The 23,673-nt window shown below is 39.5% G+C and overlaps 2 pseudogenes; both read left to right on the top strand.

Moving 5' to 3' along the window:
- The first annotated feature begins 284 nt into the window (after positions 1-284).
- On the top strand, positions 285-1,238 carry LOC127683174 (vomeronasal type-1 receptor 4-like; annotated as a pseudogene).
- A 4,868-nt stretch (positions 1,239-6,106) lies between these two features.
- On the top strand, positions 6,107-7,497 carry LOC127665543 (heterogeneous nuclear ribonucleoprotein H2-like; annotated as a pseudogene).
- The last annotated feature ends 16,176 nt before the right edge of the window (positions 7,498-23,673 follow it).

The raw sequence follows: 23,673 nt of genomic DNA on the forward strand, positions 1-23,673 counted from the left end.
TTATTCATATGCAAAGCCCATGGTGTGTTAAAATGTGTGTTATTGTGTAGGTTATTGACTAATGTGAGCACAAAGATGTAGTTGCAATACAAACTAATCTTGAGGCAGGTAATTCAAAAAGTATAAAATTTTATTCTGAGTTACTGTCCATGCATTGTTCTCCAGGCAAAGTTCCTGTAGTGTGATAGAATAGTGTCTCACTTATCAAGGGAAGAAATTGTCCAAAATCAATTGGTAAGAGTGGACAATATCAGAGTCCTGGGGACAGATGTCCCCGTATTATAATCACTCCAGCATCAAGGAAAACCCTCTTCATGTCTGCTCATGATATATCCCTGAAAACCATTGAGGATGTGCTTTTTCAGATCCTCTTGCTTTGCCAGTTTGTGTTTGGGACTGTGGCCAATGTCTTCCTGTTTGTCCATAATTTTTCTCCAATCTTAACTGGTTCTCAACAGAGGCCCAGACAGGTAATTTTAAGCCACATTGCTGTGGCCAACACCTTGGTTCTATTCATCACTATATTTCCAAACAACATAATGGCGTTTACTCCAAGAAATCCTCCAACTGACTTCATATGTAAATTAGAATTCTTCAGTCGCCTAGTGGCAAGAAGCACAAACTTGTGCTCCACCTGTGTCCTGAGTATCCATCAGTTTGTCACTCTTGTTCCTGTTAATAGAGATAAATTTATACTGAGAGCAAGCATCCCAGACTTGGCGAGTTATTCTTGTTACAGCTGTTGGTTCTTTAGTGTCATAAATAACATCTACATTCCAATGAAAATCACTGGTCCACAAATAACAGAGAATAACACTTCCTCTAAAAGCAAGTTGTTCTGTTCCACTTCTGGATTCAGTTTAGGGATTCTCTTCTTGCGGTTTGCTCATGATGCCCACATTCATGAGCATCATGGTCTGGACCAGTGTCTCCTTGGTGCTTCTCCTCCACAGACATCACCAGCGGATGCAGCACATCCTCACTTCCAATCAGAACCCCAGAGGCCAAGCTGAGACCAGAGCAACCCATACTATTCTGATGCTGGTAGTCACATTTGTTAGCTTTCATCTTCTAAATTTTATTTGTATCATTTTTCACACCGTTTTTGTAGATTCCCATCTACAAAATTCGTGAGGCATTGCAGTGAAATTTTTGTTGCAGGCTTCCCCACAATTTCTCCCTTACTGTTGATCTTCAGAGACCCTAAGAATCCTTGTTCTGTGCTCTTCAACTGTTGAAAGCTTGAGTTGCTAAAATTGCCAAACACAGAAGACATCTTTACTAATGCCATTGTATACTTTAGTTCATAAATATTTTTCAACATCATTTATAAACAAGACTTGATTCTCACTGCTGTGATTTTAAAAGAGTAAGTTATTAATCTTTTGTTGATGTGAAAAGATTTCTGGTTGGAATCTGACTGACACAGTAAGTAAGTTATTCACCATGCTCTGTCCTCTTGTATATAACTGCACTCTGCTGTAGTATGGTCTAAAATAGATAAAACCCATTTTCCCTAATGAGTTCAATATGTTATAAGGTCCTAATCAAAGTGTTAATCTCTGTTCCTTCTAACTTAACACTTTAAACCTCAGCTAAGAACAGAATCTCTTTCTAAATTTCTCCATCTGAAAAAATAAGAATATATTCTTATGACTAAATGTTTTTGAAGATGAAATGTAGCCGGGCGGTGGTGGTGCACACCTGTAATCCCAGCACTCTGAGAGGCAGAGGCAGGTGGATTTCTGAGTTCGAGGCCAGCCTGGTCTACAGAGTGAGTTCCAGGACAGCCAGGGCTACACAGAGAAACCTTGTCTCGAAAAAAAAAAACAAATCCAAAAAATAAAAAGATGAAATGCTTGTCAATTTTTCATATATCACCTGTCATTCCATTTTAGTTAGGAGAAATATGCTTTGCTATCTTGGACTCCACTCAGGTGATAGTCAATCATTGAACCAGGTCATTTGTGCTCTCTCGAGCACTGCAAGCCGCTCAAAACATCAAGAGTAAAGAGAAAAACAGGGAAAGGCAGCTCTTTCTCAGGACCACAGAGGATACCAGGATCCAATCTGGACATTTTTTCCTAAAGGGTCTTGGCAAAGTCTTTACTCTGGGCCATGGTGAAATTGTGTTTCCAGTCATCAGAATCAACTGCCAATCAGAGAGGAGACTCTGTCAGTGGCTTTCTCAATCACACAATTATTTACTTAGTAGATCATAGTAAAATATTTGAACTTTTTTGCTGCCAGAGAATGTCCAAAGGCAGCAGAGATCACAAGATTAGTATCTTGAGTGAATTTTGCTAATTACATCTGTGAACAAAGAAATATTTAGCGTTTTTATGTGTATTGGCTGTGTATGTATTTGTGGAGATTCCCTCCCTTTAATTAGAATAGGTGTCACATACTGGGGAAAAATTCTTCACTAACCTGACCTCTGATAGAGGGCTAATATGCAAAATATATTAAGAATTCTAGAAGCTAACCCCCCCAAACAAACAAACAAACAAACAAACAACACAATAAAAAACATGATATAGAACTAAACAGAATTCTCAATAGAGGAATCTAGAATGTCTAAGAAGCACTTAAAGAAATGCTCAAAATAATTATTGATCAGTGAAATGCATATCAAAAGACCCTCGGATTCCACCTTATACCAATCAGAGTGACTATGATTAAAAACTGTGCTGACAACGCATATTGGCAAGGATGTGAAGAAAGAGAAACACTCATCTCTTGCTAGTGGGATTGCAAATTGGTACAACTACTCTGGAAATCAATCTGGAGATGCCTCAGAAAAATCAAAATACATGTACCTGAAGACCCATGTATACCACTCTTGGGTATATACCCATAGACACTCCCATGCCATAGGAACATGTGCTCCCATATGATCATAGCAGCCTTATATGTGATATCCAGAATCTGGAAACAACCCAGATATGCCACAACAAAAGACTGGATACAGGAAATGTGGGTCATTTACAGAATGGAATACTATTCATCTATTTAGAATGAGGAAATCATGAGTTTCACAGGCAAATGTATGGAGCTAAAATATATACTGAGTGAGGTCACTCAGACCCAGAATGACATGCATGGTGTATACTCATTAGTAAGTGGATATTAGCCAAATATAAAGAATACCCAGGATACAATCTACAGAACTCAAGAAATTTAACAAGACAAAGGGCATATGTAAGGATGCTTCAATCCCACTTGGGAGGGAGAAGAAAGAAATCACTGGAGGCAGAATGAGTGAGGGACATCAGTGGGAGGTTTTGGAGGGAAAAGGAGAACATGATCAGTTATTCAGGGGTGGGAGAACAGGTGAGAAGCACTGAGGACAGAAAAGTGAATAGAAATGTGAAACTTCAGTGAATGAGAGGTGGCTGAACCCTCTAGAAGGTACCAGAGATCTGGGAGGAATCTGGACTCAAAGGAAGGGACCATAGATGTAATGCTCAACAGTGGGAAGAGGGAGCTTGTATAGTCTACCTCCAGTAAAAAAAGGCATCAGGTGGAGGGATGGGGATGCTAAATTGCAGAAAAGAAACAAAAAGAAAACAACTCTGACCTAGAATTGCTCCTGTCTAAAAGATCTGCAGGGACAAAAAAATGGAGAAGAGCCTGAGGGAATGGAGGTCCAGTGACTGGCCCCATTTGGGATCTATCTCTTAGGCCTGACACTATTACTGATGCTATGGTGCACTTAGAGACAGGAGCATAGCATGGCTGTCCTCTGAGACGCTCAACAAGCAGCTAACTGAGACTGCTGCAGATAATTATACCTAACCAATGGACTGAAGTCAAGGACCCCTGTGGTTGAGTTAGAGAAAGGCTGGAAGAAGCTGAGGAGGAGGGCCATCCCATAGGAAGACAAGTAGTCTCACCTAACACAGACCACTGAGATCTCTCAGACATTGAGTCACCAAACAAGCAATATATACCAGCTGAACTGTTACTGTTTAAAATAACTACACAGACAAATATGGGAAGAGACCAAAGACAGGAGACTTTCATGGCTGTCCCCTGAGAGGCTTTACGAGCAGCTGACTGAAACATACACAGATACTTACACCTAACCACTGGACTGAAGTCATTGACCCCTATGGTTGAGTTAGGGGAAGGATTGAAGAAGATGAAGGGGATGGCATTTCCGCATAGGAAAAAAAGCAGTATCTAATAACCTGTACTCCAGGGAGTTCCCTGAGACTTCCCACTAATCAGGCAGCATACACAGGCTGGTTATCCCCTCCCCCAGCACATACATAGCAGAGGTCTTCTTGGTCTGGTCTCAGTGGGACATGTCCCTTATCTTCAAAAGACTTGAGACCCCAGGAAAGGGAGAGGTGTGTTGGGGGACACTCTAGGAGTCGAGGGGGAAGAAAGGGAGAGGGCATTTGGAAGTGGGGTAATGGATAGAATGTAAATATAGTAATAATAATAATAATAATAATAATAATAATAATAAAATATAGATGTTATACCCCTAGAGCTGGAGTTAAATGCACAAGCCTACATATACAGTTCCTATGAGTATAGTTCTGATCTTCTGCAAATGCACCTAAGGCTCTTACCTGCTGAGCCATCTCCAGCCCCAAACAGAAATTTACATGAACCATTTGACACTTCATTTCCAATTCTGGGGAAAAATCACTATCGACAGCTATAGTGAAAGAACATGAAATAATTGGATAGAAAACTGTAGTTTGTACATTTCTATAATGAGGAATAGATTCAGAGTGTACAAAATTAATACGTAGGCTTCATATACATTTTCACAGACTTGCACCAACTTTAAAACTGACAAACCTATAGCACCATGGCTTGATCAAAATACTGCCCATAATAAGAGGCAGCAAGACAGCTGGACAGGTAAAACACTCACCACTTAGAATTGATTATTTGAGTTCAAGTCTCAGGGCCTATACTCTGGAAAAGAGTCTGATTGTTCCTCAGAAAATTAGAAACATCTTTATATGAGGACCCAGCTATAGCACTCCTGGGCACATAACCAAAAGATGCTCCAACATATAACAAAGACACATGTTCCACTATGTTCATAGCTGAATTATTTATAATAGCCAGAATCTGAAAACAATCTAGATGTCCCTCAGTAGAGGAATGGATACAGAAAATGTGGTACCTTTCCACAATGGTATAATACTCAGCTATTAAAAACAATGACTTCATTAAATTTGCAGACTAATGGATAGAACTAGAAAAGATAGACACAAAAGAATACTCATGGTATGTACTTACTGATATGTGGATATTAGTCCAAAAGCTCAGAATACCCATGATACAACCCACAAAGTACATTCACCTTAAGAAGAAGGAAGACCAAAGTGTAGATGTTTCAGTCCTACAAAGAACAGGAAACAAAAATGATCACAGAATTAGAGGGACACGGGAGGTTGAGAGGAGCAGCAAGGGAAAAACAGGGCAGGGACAGGGACTGGAAGGGACAGGTGAGAATACAGAGGGTTGGGAAATTGAATAGAAATGTGTAGCAGTGGGAGATGGTAAACTGGTGGTAGCCACTAGAAAGTCTCAGACTCCAAGGCCAGGAACCAACAGCTATGACTTTAGCTGAAATACCCAACAAAGGAGAGATACAACCTGTAAAGACCACATCCAATATATAGAAACAGCACACAGTTAAGGGATGGGGCCACATTCCTATCTCAAAATTTTTAACCCAGAAATGTTCCTGTCCAAAGAAAAGACAGGGACAACAATGGAACAGAGACTGAAGGAGAGGTCACCCAGAAACTGCCCTACCTAGGGATCCATCCCATTTGCAGACACTATTGCTAGTGCCAAGTAGTGCTTGCTGACAGGAGTCCGATATCGCTGTTCCCTGAGAGGTGCTACCAGCACCTGACCAATCCAAATGCAGATATTCACAGCCAACCATTGGACTGAGCCTGGGGACCCCCAATAGAAGAGGTAGGGGAAAGATGGAAGGAGCTAAAGGGGATTGCAACCCCCCCAATAGAGAACAATATCAACTAGTTGAGCTTCCACACTGGATTAAACCACAATCAAAGAGTATATATGGAGGGTGTCAGGCCTCCAGACTAATATGTATCAGAGCATGGCCTTAACTGACATCAATGGGCTTGATTACCTAGATTTTCACCTACCCCAGAGAAAGCAGACTGAGGCATTTGTCAAACTTGAGTTTGAATCTGAAGTAAAATTGGCTTTGAAGAAAGACAGAAAAACCATCGGCCACAGATATGTTGAAGTATTCAAATCCAGCAGTGTTGAACTGGATTGTGTGTTAAAGCATGCAGATACAAATAGCTTTTATACTACCAATGATGGTTTTGAATGGCTCAAGGTCTCATGTTTGGCTGTAGCAAGGAAGAAATAATTCAGTTCTTTTCAGGTTGGAAATTGTCCCAAATGGAATGACACTGCCTGTGGACTTTCAGAGGCAGAGCACCGAGGAAGCTTTTGTACAGGTTGCTTCACAGAAGATAACTGAAAAGGCCTTAAAGAAATACAAGGAAAGAATAGGGCCTAGGTACATCAAAATCTTCAAGAGTAGCTGAGCTGAAGTCCAAACCCACTATGATCCACCACAAAAACTCATGACTATGCAGTGCCCAGGTCCATATGGCAGGCCATGGACTTGAAGAGGGTATAATAGCATTGGCAGAGGAGCTGGGTTTGAAAGAATGAGGCAGGGTGCCTATGATGGAGGGTACGATGACTATGATGACTAGGGAGGTTATAATGACAAGTAATGATTTGGGGTCTGACAGATTTGGCAAGAGACCTAGACTACTGTTTCTCAGCAGTATCTGAGATGTATGTATGTATGTATGTATGTATGTATGTATATGTATGTATGTATGTATATGTGTGTATGTATGTGTGTGTGTATGTATGTGTGTGTGTATGTATGTATGTATGTATGTATGTATGTATGTATGTATGTAAGACCATACATATTTTGAGAGAGTGGGTCCAGTTTCCAGAGCACCACAAGGCACTGTGTATACATGAGGGTGTTATCATGCAAAGCCACTGAGAATGATACTTATAATTTTTCTCAGCTCTTGATTCCATGAGAGTACACATTGAAATAGGACGTGATTGCAGAGTTACAGGTGAGACAGGTTTTGAGCCTGCTACTCATGAAGACTCTGTGGCAGCTATGGAAAAAAAGATGAAGCAAACATGCAGCACAGATATGTGGAGCCCTTCTTGAATTCTACTGCAGGGACAGGTGGAGGAACTTAGGATCATAACTGTGTAGAGCTCTTTTTGAATCCACAGCAGGGGCAAGTGGTGGTACTTACAGTAAGCAGACGGTAGGAGGGATGAATTTATCCAACCAGTCTGGTTATGGAGGTACCGCCAGCCAGCAGCTGAGTGGTGGCTCTGGAAGCAGTCATGGTGTCAGAGAAGCATGAACAGATATGACCAAGTTCTTCAGAAAAAAACTTAAGTGACTATGCGTCAAACCTTGCTTAGGAAGAGAGGGAGCATCAAATAGCATCTATAGGAACAAAAGCTACATTTATAGGAACTAGATAGCGTAGGGAGGATGTCTGGCATATCCAGTATGATTAGTAAATGGGAAATACAATTGCTTCTGGTCATTATTGGTCAGCGTCTTTCTCCTTTTTTTTTAAGGGAACAAAACTTAAGTTTAACAGTTTCGCATTACACGCAGTAAGTATATTTAGGTTTAAAGCAGTTTCACTTAAGTTAAATGTTGCTCTCATACCACAACACATCAAAAGCTTGAGATGCATATTGAGAAACATGCTTTTCTGTAAAAAAAATAGTAGGAGTTTTTTCTGTGATTCAAAGTAACAATATTTGACATGTTTGTTTGTTAATTCTAGGTTTTTGGTTTAATATCCTGTAAGACACATGAGTGTATACTTTTACTTTTTCTTTTTAAATATCTGGGACAATTTTAAGATGTGATACAAATACATTAAGATTTTTTTCATGTTTTTGTATGAAATTATGGGGCTTAAAATTTACCTTGTATTGTAAATTCCATTTAGATGCATTATACTAAGTGAAACTTGTTAAATAAATCTTCCTTTTAAAAATTGGGGAAAATGCAGATATATCTACATACCTGCATTAACTGTGTTGAGGAAGAAGTCAAGACAAATATCCCTTTCAAAATATCTTCCAAAATGCACAGAGGAACTAAAAAGATGGTTTGATAGTTAAGATTGCTTATGGCTCTATCAGAGGACTTATATTCAGATCCAAGCACCCACATCAGGCAGGTTACAAACACTTGTTACTTCAGCTTTAAAAGATCCAATGATTCCTTCTGTCAACATGAGCTTCCACATACATATGGGTACAGACATTCCCATGACTAACCACATAAATAAAAGAAATCTTTTTCAATGCCCATAAATACACAATAAAGAAGATTAAATAATTCTACAATAAATACTTTAAAAACATTGGTAAACTAAGCTGAAAAAATCCCTAGAATATGAAGAGGTGATCTATGGTATTGTATGGGCAGAATTAATGTTATAAAAGTCACTATAATTTCAAAGTAGTCTCCCTCAAACTCCAATGAATTTCTTCACATAAAAAATTGTAAACTTTCATCTGCCTCCAAGCCAGCAGTATAAAACATGTCCAAATTAACTCAAGACAGGAGACGAAGAAACTGCATTAGAAATTAAGCAATGCTTCATTCAAAACTACACTAATGCATGATACTCTCCCTAAAATGCAGGCATAGAGGTGGATGGAGGAGAACACAGGACCTGGAAATATACCAAGCTATAACCATTTGCCTTTTTCATAAGTGTATTTACTTATTTATTTTTATATATGTAAGTATTTTCCTATAGGTGTATATATGTACCAGATAAACTCATGGTGCCTACAAAGGTCAGAAGAAGTTATCTGATGCACTAGAATGGGAGTTACACATGCTTGTGGACCACTATGTAGGTAGTTGGTGACCTGGGACCTCTACAAGAACACTAAGTATTCTTAACCATGGTGCCATCTCTCTAAACTCTTCACTGTCTGCATTTGGACAATCATTCCGAAAACCATTTGTTATGAGAAAGGTAGACCCTTTGACAAAATTACTAGGAAACTGGAAATCAATACATAGAAAAATGAAACTAGATCCTCATTTTTGATTCAATCCAAAAATCAATTCAAAACAGAACTAATACCTTACTGCAAAGTCTAAATTGTACAAATGACGAACCAGCAGCCATAGAAGCATAGAGAGAACCACACAGGGCACCTGTGCACTCAGAATGTAAAGGTCAGTACTCTAATTGACACAATGTACCTATTGACACACTATCCATTACCATAAAGTCAAAAAGCCACACTGAGTGCACATCCATTAATGGAGACAGAAACACATGCCTACTACATGTCCACTACACCTTAACACTACTAAATATGCCAAAGCCCTGCTATCACTGTACCCCAAACTCTGATAGGTACAGAATTTCAAGAAGCCTACCCACAACCAACGTAGGAAATTCATAATGTTGCTGACTCTGACACCAATCCCTGGCCTCTGCCGAACCACATGGATAACTCAAACATGAATCAGGCCAGGAACTAGCACCTATGATGATCCCAGTATCTACCAACACAGTACAAACCACAAATAATATTTCTATTCCCTAAGGCCAGAAGCAATAATCCTGTCAACCTTAGAACCCAATTGCCAAACAGTTGATCCATGACAAGTATCTACATACAGTTGAGGTAAAAGGTTAGCAACTCTTTGAAATAAGTAGGCCTTCAAGTGCCCAAAGCTATAGAACACCCACTCCTCTGATCACAGTCTTGTTTCTAATAAATGAGGCACATGCTTTCTGTTTCAGAGGGATGCAAAGCACCCACACAGTCCTGATATCAAAAGATAAAATATGAATCTTTTTAATTATTCAAAACTCTTCCTTATCATAAAAATACAAGAAAAAGTAAATTTAAGCATGCATTTTCCCAAGGTCAGAATTCTGAAGACTATTAAAACAAATGACATCAAATACCAATGCAAACTGTTACTGTCACTATGAACATCAGTGTGAAGATTTCTCTCAAAAACCTGAATATAGATTTACCATAATCTATGGACACTTACCTAAAAAACTACTTCAGACTACAGAGACACTGGCTATACATTGTAAATCTACAATAGCTAGAAATTGCTATTGTAGCCTAGATTTATGTTTATTAATGAGTAAACAATGAAAATGTGATACATATACATACTAGATTGTTATTCAACTGCTGAGAAAAATGAAATGTAGAGGCAAATGAATAGGTCTAGAAAAATTTATCCAGAGTTTGGCAACTCAGAGCCAGGAAGACTAATATTGCATGTTTTCTTTTAATATGAATGATTTTGTGCTTTATATCTGTGTGTTTCATTTAGAATGCTGAAACATAATAGGTAGAGGACAATGGGAAGAGGATAATTATTTGAGAAAGGAAACATTAAAATCATTTAGTAAAAGGATAAAATAGAATAGGAGGATGAAATCAGAAGAGTGAAGAAAAGACAGGATATATGAGGGAATATGTGGAACAAAGAGTAAGACTAAAGCCTTTCTGTAAAATTATGTGGAAACCAATTACTCTAGAAGCTTCCTACAATATATACATTTACAAAAGTAATTTAAGTAAAATTGCTGTATAAGGGAGTTGCAAAGCCCCAATCATAGGCTACCACATAAAATGTCAGCACCAAAAATGTCTTATATCTTTTGAGTTGTTTGCCAATAGGGTCTCAGAAACACACACCCAAATACTACAGCCAATGCTATTGGTTATCCTATACAACTTGATAGCAAAATCCTATTTCTAAAGATATTTGTGGTGGTTTGAATGAGAATGACCCCTGTATGCTTTGAAACTTTATGCTTAAGGAGTGGCATTACTTGCAAGAATTAGGAACTATGACATGGTTGGTGTAGATGTGGAATTTTGGAGGTAATTTGTAGCTTAGAGTGGGCCTTGAGATTTCCAAAGCCCATCTCAGGACCACGGTTTCTCACTTCCTGCTCTCTGTGTCCACATGTAGAACTGTCATCTACTCCTCTAGCACCGTGTCTGCCTGTATTCTGCCATGATCCACGCCACGATGACAACGGACTAACTACTGAAACTGCAATCAACCTCCAATTTGATGTTTTCTTTTAGAGGAGTTGCCTTGGTCATGTGTGCCTTCATCACAATAGAACCGTGACCAAGGCAATACCACATAATTATATCATAGAACATGTAGACATATAGTTGGTACTACATCAGAAGCTTCACATTGCTGGCTGGCATTCTTAGTAATGGAATGTCATATACATACTAGCAGAGGATAACAGTAACCACCAGTATTACCCAGATACAAACCTTGTGAGTTATAATAATCACCTACCTAACAAGATATACCTAATAGTGCAATAGTGACCCAGGTATTATGGGAATAACAAAGGACCTTTTACTGTTAGATTTAAGCCCTTCTCCACAAAATAGTATGTGCATACCTAACATGGCCAATGAGACTAAAATCTGATGCTAAATAGCTGATTTCCCTACAGGAGAAACTCCTGGTATTATTCTGCCAAAAGCAAACAAACAAATAACAGCACTAAAATGGATTACAATGCCACATTACTATACTACACCAATAGATTGGAGCATTACTCACCTTTCATCAAAGAAGTTTCACTTCAGAGTACATGGGAGTTAACACATTGATCCATAACTGGACAATGTGCATAAAATAAGAGGCTTTGAAATTCTCAAACTTAAATGGAATATTTACATTACTCCTCTGCCCTGAAGGCTCAGATATGTATGCAGAAGGAAGGTAGATATATTGTAAGAAGTAAAGGTAATTGATGACTTCAAGCAAACAACATTTTCCAATAAAAGTAAATTAAGTTGTCATATGAACTCACAAAGATAATGGCAACAAACAAAAGGCCTTCACACATTAAAATCAGACAAAATTTCTAGAATGTAGGAGAGAAGTGAGCATAAAGTCCCATCCTTAATCAAGAAATTATGTCAGGAGCCATAATGGAACAAACTAAGTATTGACAAATGGGACCTCATAAAATTACAAAGTTTCTGTAAGACAAATGACACTGTCAAAAGGACAAAATGGAAACCAACAAATTGGGAAAAGGTCTTTACCAACCCTACATCCGACAGAGGGCTAATATCCAAGATATACAAAGAACTCAAGAAGGTAGACTCCAGAGAGCCAAATAGCACTATTATAAAATGGGGTACAGAGCTGAACAAAGATTTTTCACGTGAGGAATAATGAATGGCAGAAAAGCACCTAAAGAAGTGTTCTACATCTTTAGTCATCAGGGAAATGCAAATCAAAACAACCCTGAGATTTCACCTCACACCAGTCAGAATGGCTAAGATCAAAAACTGGCTAGAAAACAGGTGCTGGCAAGGATGTGGAGAAAGAGGAACACTCCTCCACTGCTGTTGCTGGTGGGGTTGCAAGCTGGTACAACCACTCTGGAAATCTGTCTGGCAGTTCCTCAGAAAACTAGACATGATACTACCAGATGACCCTACTCTACCACTCCTGGGAATACACCCAGAGGATTCCCCAACGTGTAATAAGGAAACATGCTCCACTATGTTCATAGAAGTCCTATTTATAATAGCCAGAAGCTGGAAAGAACCCAGATATCTCTCAATGGAGGAATGGATACAGAAAATGTGGTATATTTACACAATGGAATACTACTGATCTGGAAAATATCATCCTAAGTGAGGTAACCCAGTCACAAAAAGAACACACATGGAATACAGTCATTGATAAGTGGATATTAACTCAGAAACTCTGAATACTCAAGACACAATTCACATATCAAATGGCTCCCAAGAAGAAGGAAGGAGAGGTCCTGGATCCTGAAAAGGCCTGTTCCAGCATTGTAGGGGAGCACCAGGAAAGAGAAGTAGAAAGGGGTTGATAGGAGAATGGGTGGAAGGAAGAGAGCTTAGGGAACTTATGGGGAGGGGGGAAGTGGGAAAGGGAAATCATTTGGAATGTAAACATAGAATATAGAAAATAAAAGAAAAAGAAATTCTTTGATTCTTCTACCCTCTTGCTTAGAAACATTGTATTAAATGTTGTCAGTGCTTCAAAAACAAAAACAAAAAACAAAACAAAAAGCAACAAATTCATGAAATTCTTAGGCAAGTGGGTAGAACTGGAGAATGTCATCCTGCGTGAGGCCACCCAGTCACAAAAGAACACACATGATATGCACTCACTGATAAGCGGATATTAGCCTAGAAGCTCAAAATACCCAATTCCAGATCACATGAAGACCAAGAAGAAGGAAGACCAAGGTGTGGATACTTCAGTTCTTCTCAGAAGGGGGCATAAAATACCTATGGGAGGAGATACAGGTAAAAAGTGTGGATCAGAAACTGAAGGAAAGGCCATTCAGAAACTGCCCCACCTGGGATTCATCCCATAGACAGCTACCAAACTCAGACATTATGATGGATGCCAACAAGTGCTTGCTGGCAGGAGCCAGATACTGCTGTCTCCTGAGAGGCTCTTCCAGTGCTTGACAAATACAGAGGTGGATGCTCACAGCCAACTATTAGACTGAGCACATGATCCCCGATGGAGGAGCTAGAGAAAGGACTCAATGAACTGAAGGTGCTTGCCGCCCCATAGAAGAAACAACAATATGAACCAACTGGTAACCCCAGAGCTCCCAGGTACTAAACCACCAACCAAAAAGTACATCCAAGCTGTAATGAATTTTCTAAGTGTCTGTTATTCTTCCCACACCTTCTGACTAGCAGACTGAAAGTTAGAGCCGCACAGTTCCTGCTGAGATAGAACAAAGGCCATGTTACTTAATCCTCAGCTGTTTAGGCTACAGGTGTTAACCACCTAAGCCAGCAGCCTTTTACCCTCAGAAAGAGCAAAGAAGTTTGAAGTTATCATCAGAATTTCAGTACAGTTGGAGAGCTAGATAGTTCCATCTAATGCTTGGGTGTGAGTCTGCATCTGTTTCAGATGTTTTGTTCGGTGGAGCCTTTCAGAAGACACTTATGCTAAGTTCCTGTCTGCAAGCATAACAAAGCATTTATACTGTTAGGGATTGGTTCTTACCCATGGGATGGGTCCCAATTTTGGACAGTCATTGGTTGGCCATTTCCTTAGTCTCTGCTCTTTATTTGCCCCTGCACATAGAGTAGTCTGAGTACATTTTGGGTCCAAAGTTTGTTGAGTAGGTTGCTGTCCTTATCCTACCATTGGGAGCTCTGCTTGGCTACAGGAAGTGAGCATTTCAGGACCCACATTCCACACATTCCCCATTGGAATTTCAGCTAGAGTTTCCCCATAGATGCTCTGAAGGCTTTCCTCATCCCAGGTCTCTGACACATTCTAGAGATTGACCACCACAACTCCCAACCTCTGATCTCCAATTTCTCTCCCCTGCTCAACCTACATATGATCTTCCTGCCTCCAGTCATACTCTCCTCTGCATACCCTCTGCCATTCAGTTCCTGCATTCCATCTACCTCTGTTGTTGAGTTTTTCCCTTTCTTAGAAAGATTCAGATATCCTCTCTTGGAGCATCCTTGTTATTTGGCTTCTTTGGGTCTCTTGATTATAGCATGATTATCCTGCACTTTAATGCTAATATCTACGTATGAATACATAACATGGATATCCTTTTGTGTCTGGGTACCTCACTCAGGATATTTTCTAGTTCCATCCATTTGTCTGCAAAATTCATAATGTCCTTGTTTTTCATGGCTGAGTAATATTCCATTGTATAGAAATACCACATTTTTTGTTGGATTTGTTTTTTTTTTCCGTGACAGGGTTTCTCTGTATAGACCTGGCTGTCCTGGAGCTCACTCTGTTGACTGGGCTGGCCTTGAACTCAGAAATCTGCCTGCCTCTCCCTCCCAGTGCTGGGATTACAGGCATGTGCCACCACTGCCTGGCAAAATACCACATTTATTTAATCTATTTCTCAGTTGTATTCAGTTTCTGGCTATTATGAATATAGCTTCTAAGAACATAGTTTAGCAAAGTGTCCTTGTGGGATGCTGGAACATCTTTTGTGTATATGCCCAGGAGTTGTATAGCTGTTTCATGAGGTATCTGTTCCCAGTCTTCTGAGAAACTGCCAAATTGATTTCTAGAATAATCGTACAAGTTTTCACTCCCACCAGCAATGGAGTAATGTTCCCCTTGTTCCACAACCTCACCAGCATATGCTCTCCTTTGAGTTTTGATTTTAACCATTTTAACAGGTGTAAGGTGGAATTTCAGAGACGTTGGAATTTTATTTCCCTGATGACTAAGGATGTTGAACCTTTCTTTCAATACTTCTTGGCTATTCAAAATTCCTCTGTTGAGAATTCTCTGCTTAGCTCTGTACCATTTTTCATTATTTTTTTAAATCATTTTAACAGTCCAGTCATTATCCCTTTTTTGGTCTGCCACCCAACAGTTTCTCATCTCATTTCTTCTCCCCTGTCTCCAAGAGGATGTCTCAACTCCACCCTTCCAGACCTCCCTACTCCCTGGGGCCTCAAATTTCTCTGGGGTTTAGGTGCTTTTTCTCTCACTGAGTCCAGGCCAGGCAGTCCTTTGTACATGTGTTGAGGGCCTGATATCAGCCAGTGAATGCTCCCTTGTTGATGGCTCAGTGTCTGAGAGATCTCCGGGGGCCAGGCTAGTTGAGACTGCTATGGGGTTGCCCTCCTCAGTTTTCCTAAATTCAAACACTGGGGGTTGCTGGCTTCTGTCCATTGGTTGGGTGTAAGTATCTGCATCTGACATTTTCAGCTATTTGTCAGGCCTTTCAGAGGGCAGCCATGCTAGGCTCCTGTCTGAAAGCACACCATAGCATCAGTAATAATGTCTGGCCAGGGAGCTTCTCCTTGAGTTGGATGCCAGTTTGGGCCAGACACTGTACCTCCTTCCCTCAGACGATTTTTCTAGCTGCAGTTCTTTTAGATAGGAACAATTCTGCATCAGAGGTTTTGACTGTGGGATGGTAACTGCATCCCTCCAATTGATGCCTTGTTTTTCTACTGGAGGTGGACTTTCTCCACTGTTGGGCATTTCATCTAAGGTCCCTTCTTTGAGTCCTGAGCAACTCTTGCCTCCCAGGTCTCTGGTACATTCTAGATGTTTACCCCTACCTCCTACCTCCTGAGGTTACCTGTTACCATTCTTTCTGCTTGGTCCTCAGGGCTTCACTATTGCTTTTGCCCCACTCCAATACCTGATCCTACTTCCCCTTTCCCCTACCAGTCCCCTCTCCCACCCTGGTACACCCCTTCCTCTTCCCACTGCAATTGCTTTCTCCTCCCTCCCAAGTGTGATTGAAGCATCCTCACTTGCACCTTTTAGCTTGTTTACCTTCTTGAGTTCTGTGGATTGTGTCCCTGTTATTCTTTAATTTTTTGGCTAATTACAACTTACTAGTGAGTGCATACCGTGGCTGTCATTTTGGGTCTGAGATACCTCACTCAGAATGATAGTTCTGAGTTCAATCCATTTGCCTGTGAAACTTGTAATGTCTTCCTTTTGTGTGTATAAGAGTACACTGTAGCTGTCTCTACACACAAGAAGGCATTTGGTCCATTTACAGATGGTTGTAACCTACCACTTGGTTGTTGGGAATTTAATTCAATACCTCTGGAAGAATAGCCAGTACTCTTAATCACTGTGTCATCTCTCCATTCCTCCTTTCTCATTCTTTTTTTTTCACAGAATACTTGCTCTTTTTTTATTTGCCATTTATAGTTCCAAAACTTTATACCTTTGCAGACAAAGCACACTAAATACAGGAACACACCATCCAGACTTATACTGGTATTTGATTCTGTTTTTATATCTTGACTATCTTCTGCTGAAGTCATACTCTGTGAAAGTAAACTGTTTCGTATTTACATATATTGAAGCAGTAGAGTACATGAAAATGTTATTTTTTTTTATTCGATATATTTTTTATTTACATTTCAAATGATTTCCCCTTTTCTAGCCCCCCACTCCCTGAAAGTCCCGTAAGCCCCCTTCTCTCCCCCTGTCCTCGCACCCACCTCTTCCCACTTCCCCGTTCTGGTTTTGCCAAATACTGCTTCACTGAGTCTTTCCAGAACAAGGGGCCACTCCTCCTTTCTTCTTGTACCTCATTTGATGTGTGGATTATGTTTTGGGTATTCCAGTTTTCTAGGTTAATATCCACTTATTAGTGAGTGCATGCCATGATTCACCTTTTGAGTCTGGGTTACCTCACTTAGAATGATGTTCTCTAGCTCCATCCATTTGCCTAAGAATTTCATGAATTCATTATTTCTAATGGCTGAATAGTACTCCATTGTGTAGATATACCACATTTTTTGCATCCACTCTTCTGTTGAGGCATACCTGGGTTCTTTCCAGCATCTGGTAATTATAAATAGGGCTGTTATGAACATAGTAGAGCATGTATCCTTATTACATGGTGGGGAATCCTCTGGGTATATGCCTAGGAGTGGTATAGCAGGATCTTCTGGAAGTGAGGTGCCCAGTTTTCGGAGGAACCGCCAGACTGCTTTCCAGAGTGGTTGTACCAATTTGCAACCCCACGAGCAGTGGAGGAGTGTTCCTCTTTCTCCACACCCTCTCCAACACCTGCTGTCTCCTGAATTTTTAATCTTGGCCATTCTGACTGGTGTAAGGTGAAATCTCAGGGTTGTTTTGATTTGCATTTCCCTAATGACTAATGAAGTTGAGCATTTTTTAAGATGCTTCTCCGCCATCCAAAGTTCTTCAGGTGAGAATTCTTTGTTTAACTCTGTACCCCATTTTTTAATAGGGCTGTTTGGTTTTCTGGAGTCTAACTTCTTGAGTTCTTTATATATATTGGATATTAGCCCTCTATCTGATGTAGGATTGGTGAAGATCTTTTCCCAATTTGTTGGTTGCCGATTTGTCCTTTTGATGGTGTCCTTTGCCTTACAGAAACTGTAATTTTATGAGGTCCCATTTGTCAATTCTTGATCTTAGAGCATACGCTATTGGTGTTCTGTTCAGAAACTTTCTCCCTGTACCGATGTCCTCAAGGGTCTTCCCCAGTTTCTTTTCTATTAGCTTCAGAGTGTCTGGCTTTATGTGGAGGTCCTTGATCCATTTGGATTTGAGCTTAGTACAAGGAGACAAGTTGGGACAACTGAGTTGGAATTTTGATGGATATTGCGTTGAGTCTGTATTTTGCTTTTGGCAAAATGGCCATTTTAACTATTTTAATCTTGCCAATCCATGAGCATGGGAGATTTTTCCATTTTTTGAGGTCTTCTTCCACTTCCTTCTTCAGAGTCTTGAAGTTCTTGTCATGCAGATCTTTCATATGTCTGGCAAGAGTCACCCCAAGGTACTTTATACTGTTTGTGGCTATTGTGAAGGGTGTCATTTCCCTAATTTCTTTCTCAGCCTGATTATCCTTTGATTATAGGAAAGCTACTGATTTGCTTGAGTTGATTTTTTAACCTGCCACTTTGCTGAAGCTATTTATCAGCTGTAGGAGTTCTCTAGTGGAGTTTTTTTTTGGAGCGTCACTTAGGTAGACTATCATATCATCTGCAAATAATGATAGTTTGACTTCTTCCTTTCCAATTTGCATCCCTTTGACCTCTTTATGTTGTCAAATTGCCCGAGCTAGTACCTCAAGTACAATATTGAAAAGATAAAGAGAAAGGAGGCAGTCCTTCTAGTCCCTGATTTTAGTGGGATTGCTTCAAGTTTCTCTCCATTTAGTTTGATGCTGGCTACCAGTTTGCTGTATATTGCTTTTACTATGCTTAGGTATGGGCCTTGAAATTCCTATTCTTTCCAAGACTTTAAGCATAAAAGAATGCTGAATTTTGTCGAATGCTTTTTCAGCATCCAATGAAATGACCCTGTGGTTTTTTTTCTTTGAGTTTGTTTATGTAGTGGATTGCATTGATGGATTTCCATATATTGAACCAACCCTGCATTCCTGGGATAAAGTCTACTTGATCATGGTGGATGATCATTTTTATGTGTTCTTGGATTCGGTTGGCAAGAATTTTATTAAGTATTTTTGCATCGATATTCATAAGGGAAATTGGTCTGAAGTTCCCTTTGTTGGATCTTTCAGTGGTTTTGGTATCAGCATAATTTTAGTTTCGTAGAAGGACTTGGGTAGTGTTCCTTCTGTTTCTATTTTGCGGAATAGTTTGAAGAGTATTGGTGTTAGGTCTTTTTCGAAGGTATGATAGAATTCTGTACTGAAACAGTCTGGTCCTGTGCTTTTTTTGGTTGGAAGATTTTCCATGACTCCTTCTATCTCTTTAGGGGTTATCGGACTGTTTAGATGATCTATTTGGGCCTGATTTAATTTTAGTATTTGGTATCTGTCTAGGAAATTGTCCACTTCCTCCAGATTCTCCAGTTGTGTTGAGTACAGGCTTTTGTAGTAGGATCTGATGATTTTTTGAATTTCCTCTGTTTCTGTTGGTATATCCCCCTTTTCATTTCTAATTTTGTTAATATGGATACTTTCTCTGTGTCCTTTGGTTAGTCTGGCTAAGGGTTTATCTCTCTTGTTGATTTTCTCAAAGAACCAGCTCCTGGATCCGTTGATTCTTTGTGTGGTTCTCTTTGTTTCCACTTGATTGATTTCAGCCCTGAGTTTGATGATTTCCTGTCTTCATCTCCTCCTGGATGAATTAGCTTCTTTTTGTTCCAGAGCTTTCACGTGTGCCATTAAGCTGCTAGTGTATGCTCTCTCCCATTTCTTTTTGGAGGCATTCAGGGCTATTAGTTTTCCTCTTATCACTGCTTTCATTGTGTCCCAAAGATTTAGGTATGTTGTGCCTTCATTTTCATTAAAAAGTCTCTGATTTCTTTCTTTATTTCTTCTTTAGCCAAGGTGTCATTGAGTAGAGTACTGTTCAACCTCCATGTGTATGTGGGCGTTCAAGACTCTGAAGAAGGAAATGGAAGAAGACCTCAAAAAATGGGAAAACCTCCCATGCTCATGGATCGGTAGAATCAATATAGTTAAAATGGCTATTTTGCCAAAAGCAATATACAGATTCAATGCAATAACCATCAAAATCCCAACTCAATTCTTCACAGAGTTAGAAAGAGCAATTATCAAATTCATCTGGAATAACAAAAAACCCAGGATATCTAAAGCTATTCTCAACAGCAAAAGAAATTCTGGGGAAATCAGTATCCCTGACCTCAAGCAATACTACAGAGTAATAGTGTTAACAATTGCATGGTATCGGTACAGTGACTGGCAGGAGGATCAATGGAACAGGATTGAAGATCCAGAAATGAACCCACACACCTATGGCCACTTGATCCTCGACAAAGAAGCTGAAAACATCCAATGGAAAATAGATAGACTTTTCAACAAATCGTGCTGGTTCAACTGGAGGACACCATGCAGAAGAATACGAATTGATCCATCCTTATCTCCTCGTACTAAGCTCAACTCCAAATGGATCAAGGACCTCCACATAAAGTCACACATTCTGAAGCTAATAGAAAAGAAAATGGGGAAGCCCTTGAGGACATCGGTACAGGGGGAAAGTTCCTGAGCAGAACACCAATAGCTTATGCTCTAAGAATCAAGAATTGATAAATGGGACCTCATAAAATTACAGTTTCTGTAAGGCAAAGGACACCATCAAAAGTACAAATTGGCAACCAACAAATTGGGAAAAGATCTTCACCAACCCTACATCAGAAAGAGGGCTAATATCCAATATATACAAAGAACTCAAGAAGTTAGACCCCAGAAATCCAAATAACCCTATTAAAAATGGGGTAGAGATCTAAACAAAGGCACCCTGAGGCCCAGCATTGTCAGGACCATGAGAGTCATCACATATAAACCTGGCAGGAATATGTCCTCCTGCAGTCCCCACAGGAGCTCTCTGGATCTCTGCAGGCACTGAAGGGGCCCCTCCTTTGGGGACACCTTGCAGAAAGTGATCCTCATGGATGAAAGGAACTTTCCTCAGGAAGAAACCAAGGCACTGGAATAGATTAGTAGTAATAGTATTGCTACAGCGATTTTAGTGTTCACATTGTGACATTTATAAAGCAGATGGAATGGAACTTGAGCATTTCCAATAAGGACTTTTACTTCCTGTGAATCCTGCTGCCTCAGTTCCTCCTTGGATGCACTGTAGTGCCATTTGCATTTGTGTTTTACTCCAGGTCTCCTATGTCCCAATAGGTCACCTTGTAGCAAAAAAATGACCTTGAGCAGAATCCTCATTCCTGTCTCGGCATTTCCAATGCAGCAATATTCATTTTGAGCCACTCTTTCCTTTCTAGTATCTAAAGATCAAGTACAGTATAGGCAAGAATAAGTTCTAGGATGTGTGGTATCCTATTTGTAAAAGGACATGCACATTCTAAATATATGGAACTATCAGATGTCTGGGTCTGGGGAGTTGTGTATATAGTAAACTGTCACAGTGCAACAAAAAGATCCTGTTGAAAATGAGATGAGGCAGTGTACTTGAGGAAAATATTTTCCCCATGCAGGTTAGTCTTCACAGAAAATTCTATCTTCTATCCTATTGACAAAGAACTAACAATAAAGGATAAGCTTAACCTTGTACAGGTCTTGTAAATTCTTCTGCAATCCTTGTGGGTCAATATTTCTGTTCTTCCCCTGATGTGTCCAGAAAACATTGTTTCATTGATGTTATCAACTATCTCAGCTTCTAAAATTCTGCTCACCTCCGCTTCATCAAATTCTATGAAGACACTTAAGGCTTGATGGGAGAGCTATGATATATCCATTCTAGGTCTGAGAGCATCATAAACTCATATCGTTGCACAATGTCCAGTTGAGAGTTTCTGTGTTAATTAACATCCAAGAAGCTTCTCTGATGAAAGCTGACAGATGCACTGATCTACAAGTGTAGCAATAAGTCATCAAGAGAGTTTTTAATTCTCTTTTCATTAAGAAGAACATTAGTATTAGGTTCCATGCTAGGACATATCAGCCCACAAACAATATAAACAGTGCCATCTATGAGTTCTAACTCATGGACAGGGCCTTAGGTCGAATAAGGAACTAGTTGTTTTCCCCCATAACATTAATGTCACTCATAAATCAATGGTTGTATCTAATCAAGTCAGTAATGGCAGTTCACAGAAGGATAGAATTTCTGACTACTTTTCTCCTCCAGTACTGTACATCACCTCAGTACTGTACATACATGAAACCTTATAAGAAAGTTTTCCATGTAACTTTTTTAACATCCTTTGTTATACCACCTGTGGACACATAGGTGTTATACAAATCTTCAAAGTAAGTTCCAGGTTTTTTGCATGTTCTGTGTCTCTAGACTATGGTGTCTTCAGTCATCTAGTTTTGGAGAATATCCAGCACTATTGGTAATAGCCTTTGATGTTTGGGGATGGGGTATATAGTGCTTTGGGAGATGACTGGTAACCAGATAGAAATAAGTCACCTAAGCCTGGAATAGAATTTGTTTACATTATTCAACATGAGATGTCTACTTGGGAGGCAGTCCACCTAATACAGCAGAGGCTGTTTATTAAAACTCCTTTGAAACATGCAAGTGAATACATTACAGAATGCTTCAAAAGCTATATGTTTCTCTCCAGTTTTTCAAAACACACATAATGTTAATTATTCCTTTTGTTATTCACTTGTCTGCTTTATGTCCTACAAACACCCAAATTTAACTCATAATGTTCCATTATCACCCTTTAATCCTTTATAACACTATACCCTATCATCTGTTTTTTTCAAGATGCCATGACTCTTACAAAATCCTGACTTTTAAGGTATTTCCCTATATATACATTCATGTATGAGGCTAATAACACATTTGTAACTGTCAATTGGCCAACATACATTTCTCAGTTGAAAGAATGGATGTATGCTTGTCCCAGACAAACATATGGTATCTGACAAATAAATGGCAAGTTATTTCCACATACATCCCTTTTAAATTTTGTTATTTTTATTAGTAAAACTGTGGTGCAATGATATCTTGTTCTCATACATCCTAATACATGTACTTTGACTGTGCTTAAGACAATCTGCCCGCAGGTGGAAATATCAATAAAGGTTTCAAACCTACAATTATTACATTTACAGGCTGAGTTTTATATTTTCATCATTAATAATCAAAACCAAGTCCCCAGTTTTCTGTTATACCTAGAGCATTACTCATTGTGGTTGGATCTATTAATTTCTTTTTTTTTCTTGTTTTTTTTTATTCGATATAATTTATTTACATTTCAAATGATTTCCCTTTTCTAGCCCCCCTACTCCCCGAAAGTCCCGTAAGCCCCCTTCTCTTCCCCTGTCCTCCCACCCACCCCTTCCCACTTCCCTGTTCTGGTTTTGCCGAATACTGTTTCACTGAGTCTTTCCAGAACCAGGGGCCACTCCTCCTTTTTTCTTGTACCTCATTTGATGTGTGGATTATGTTTTGGGTATTCCAGTTTTCTAGGTTAATATCCACTTATTAGTGAGTGCATACCATGATTCATCTTTTGAGTCTGGGTTACCTCACTTAGTATGATGTTCTCCAGCTCCATCCATTTGCCTAAGAATTCATGAATTCATTGTTTCTAATGGCTGAATAGTACTC

The sequence above is a fragment of the Apodemus sylvaticus genome, chromosome 1, assembly GCF_947179515.1.
Source record: "Apodemus sylvaticus chromosome 1, mApoSyl1.1, whole genome shotgun sequence".
NCBI lineage: Eukaryota > Metazoa > Chordata > Mammalia > Rodentia > Muridae > Apodemus > Apodemus sylvaticus.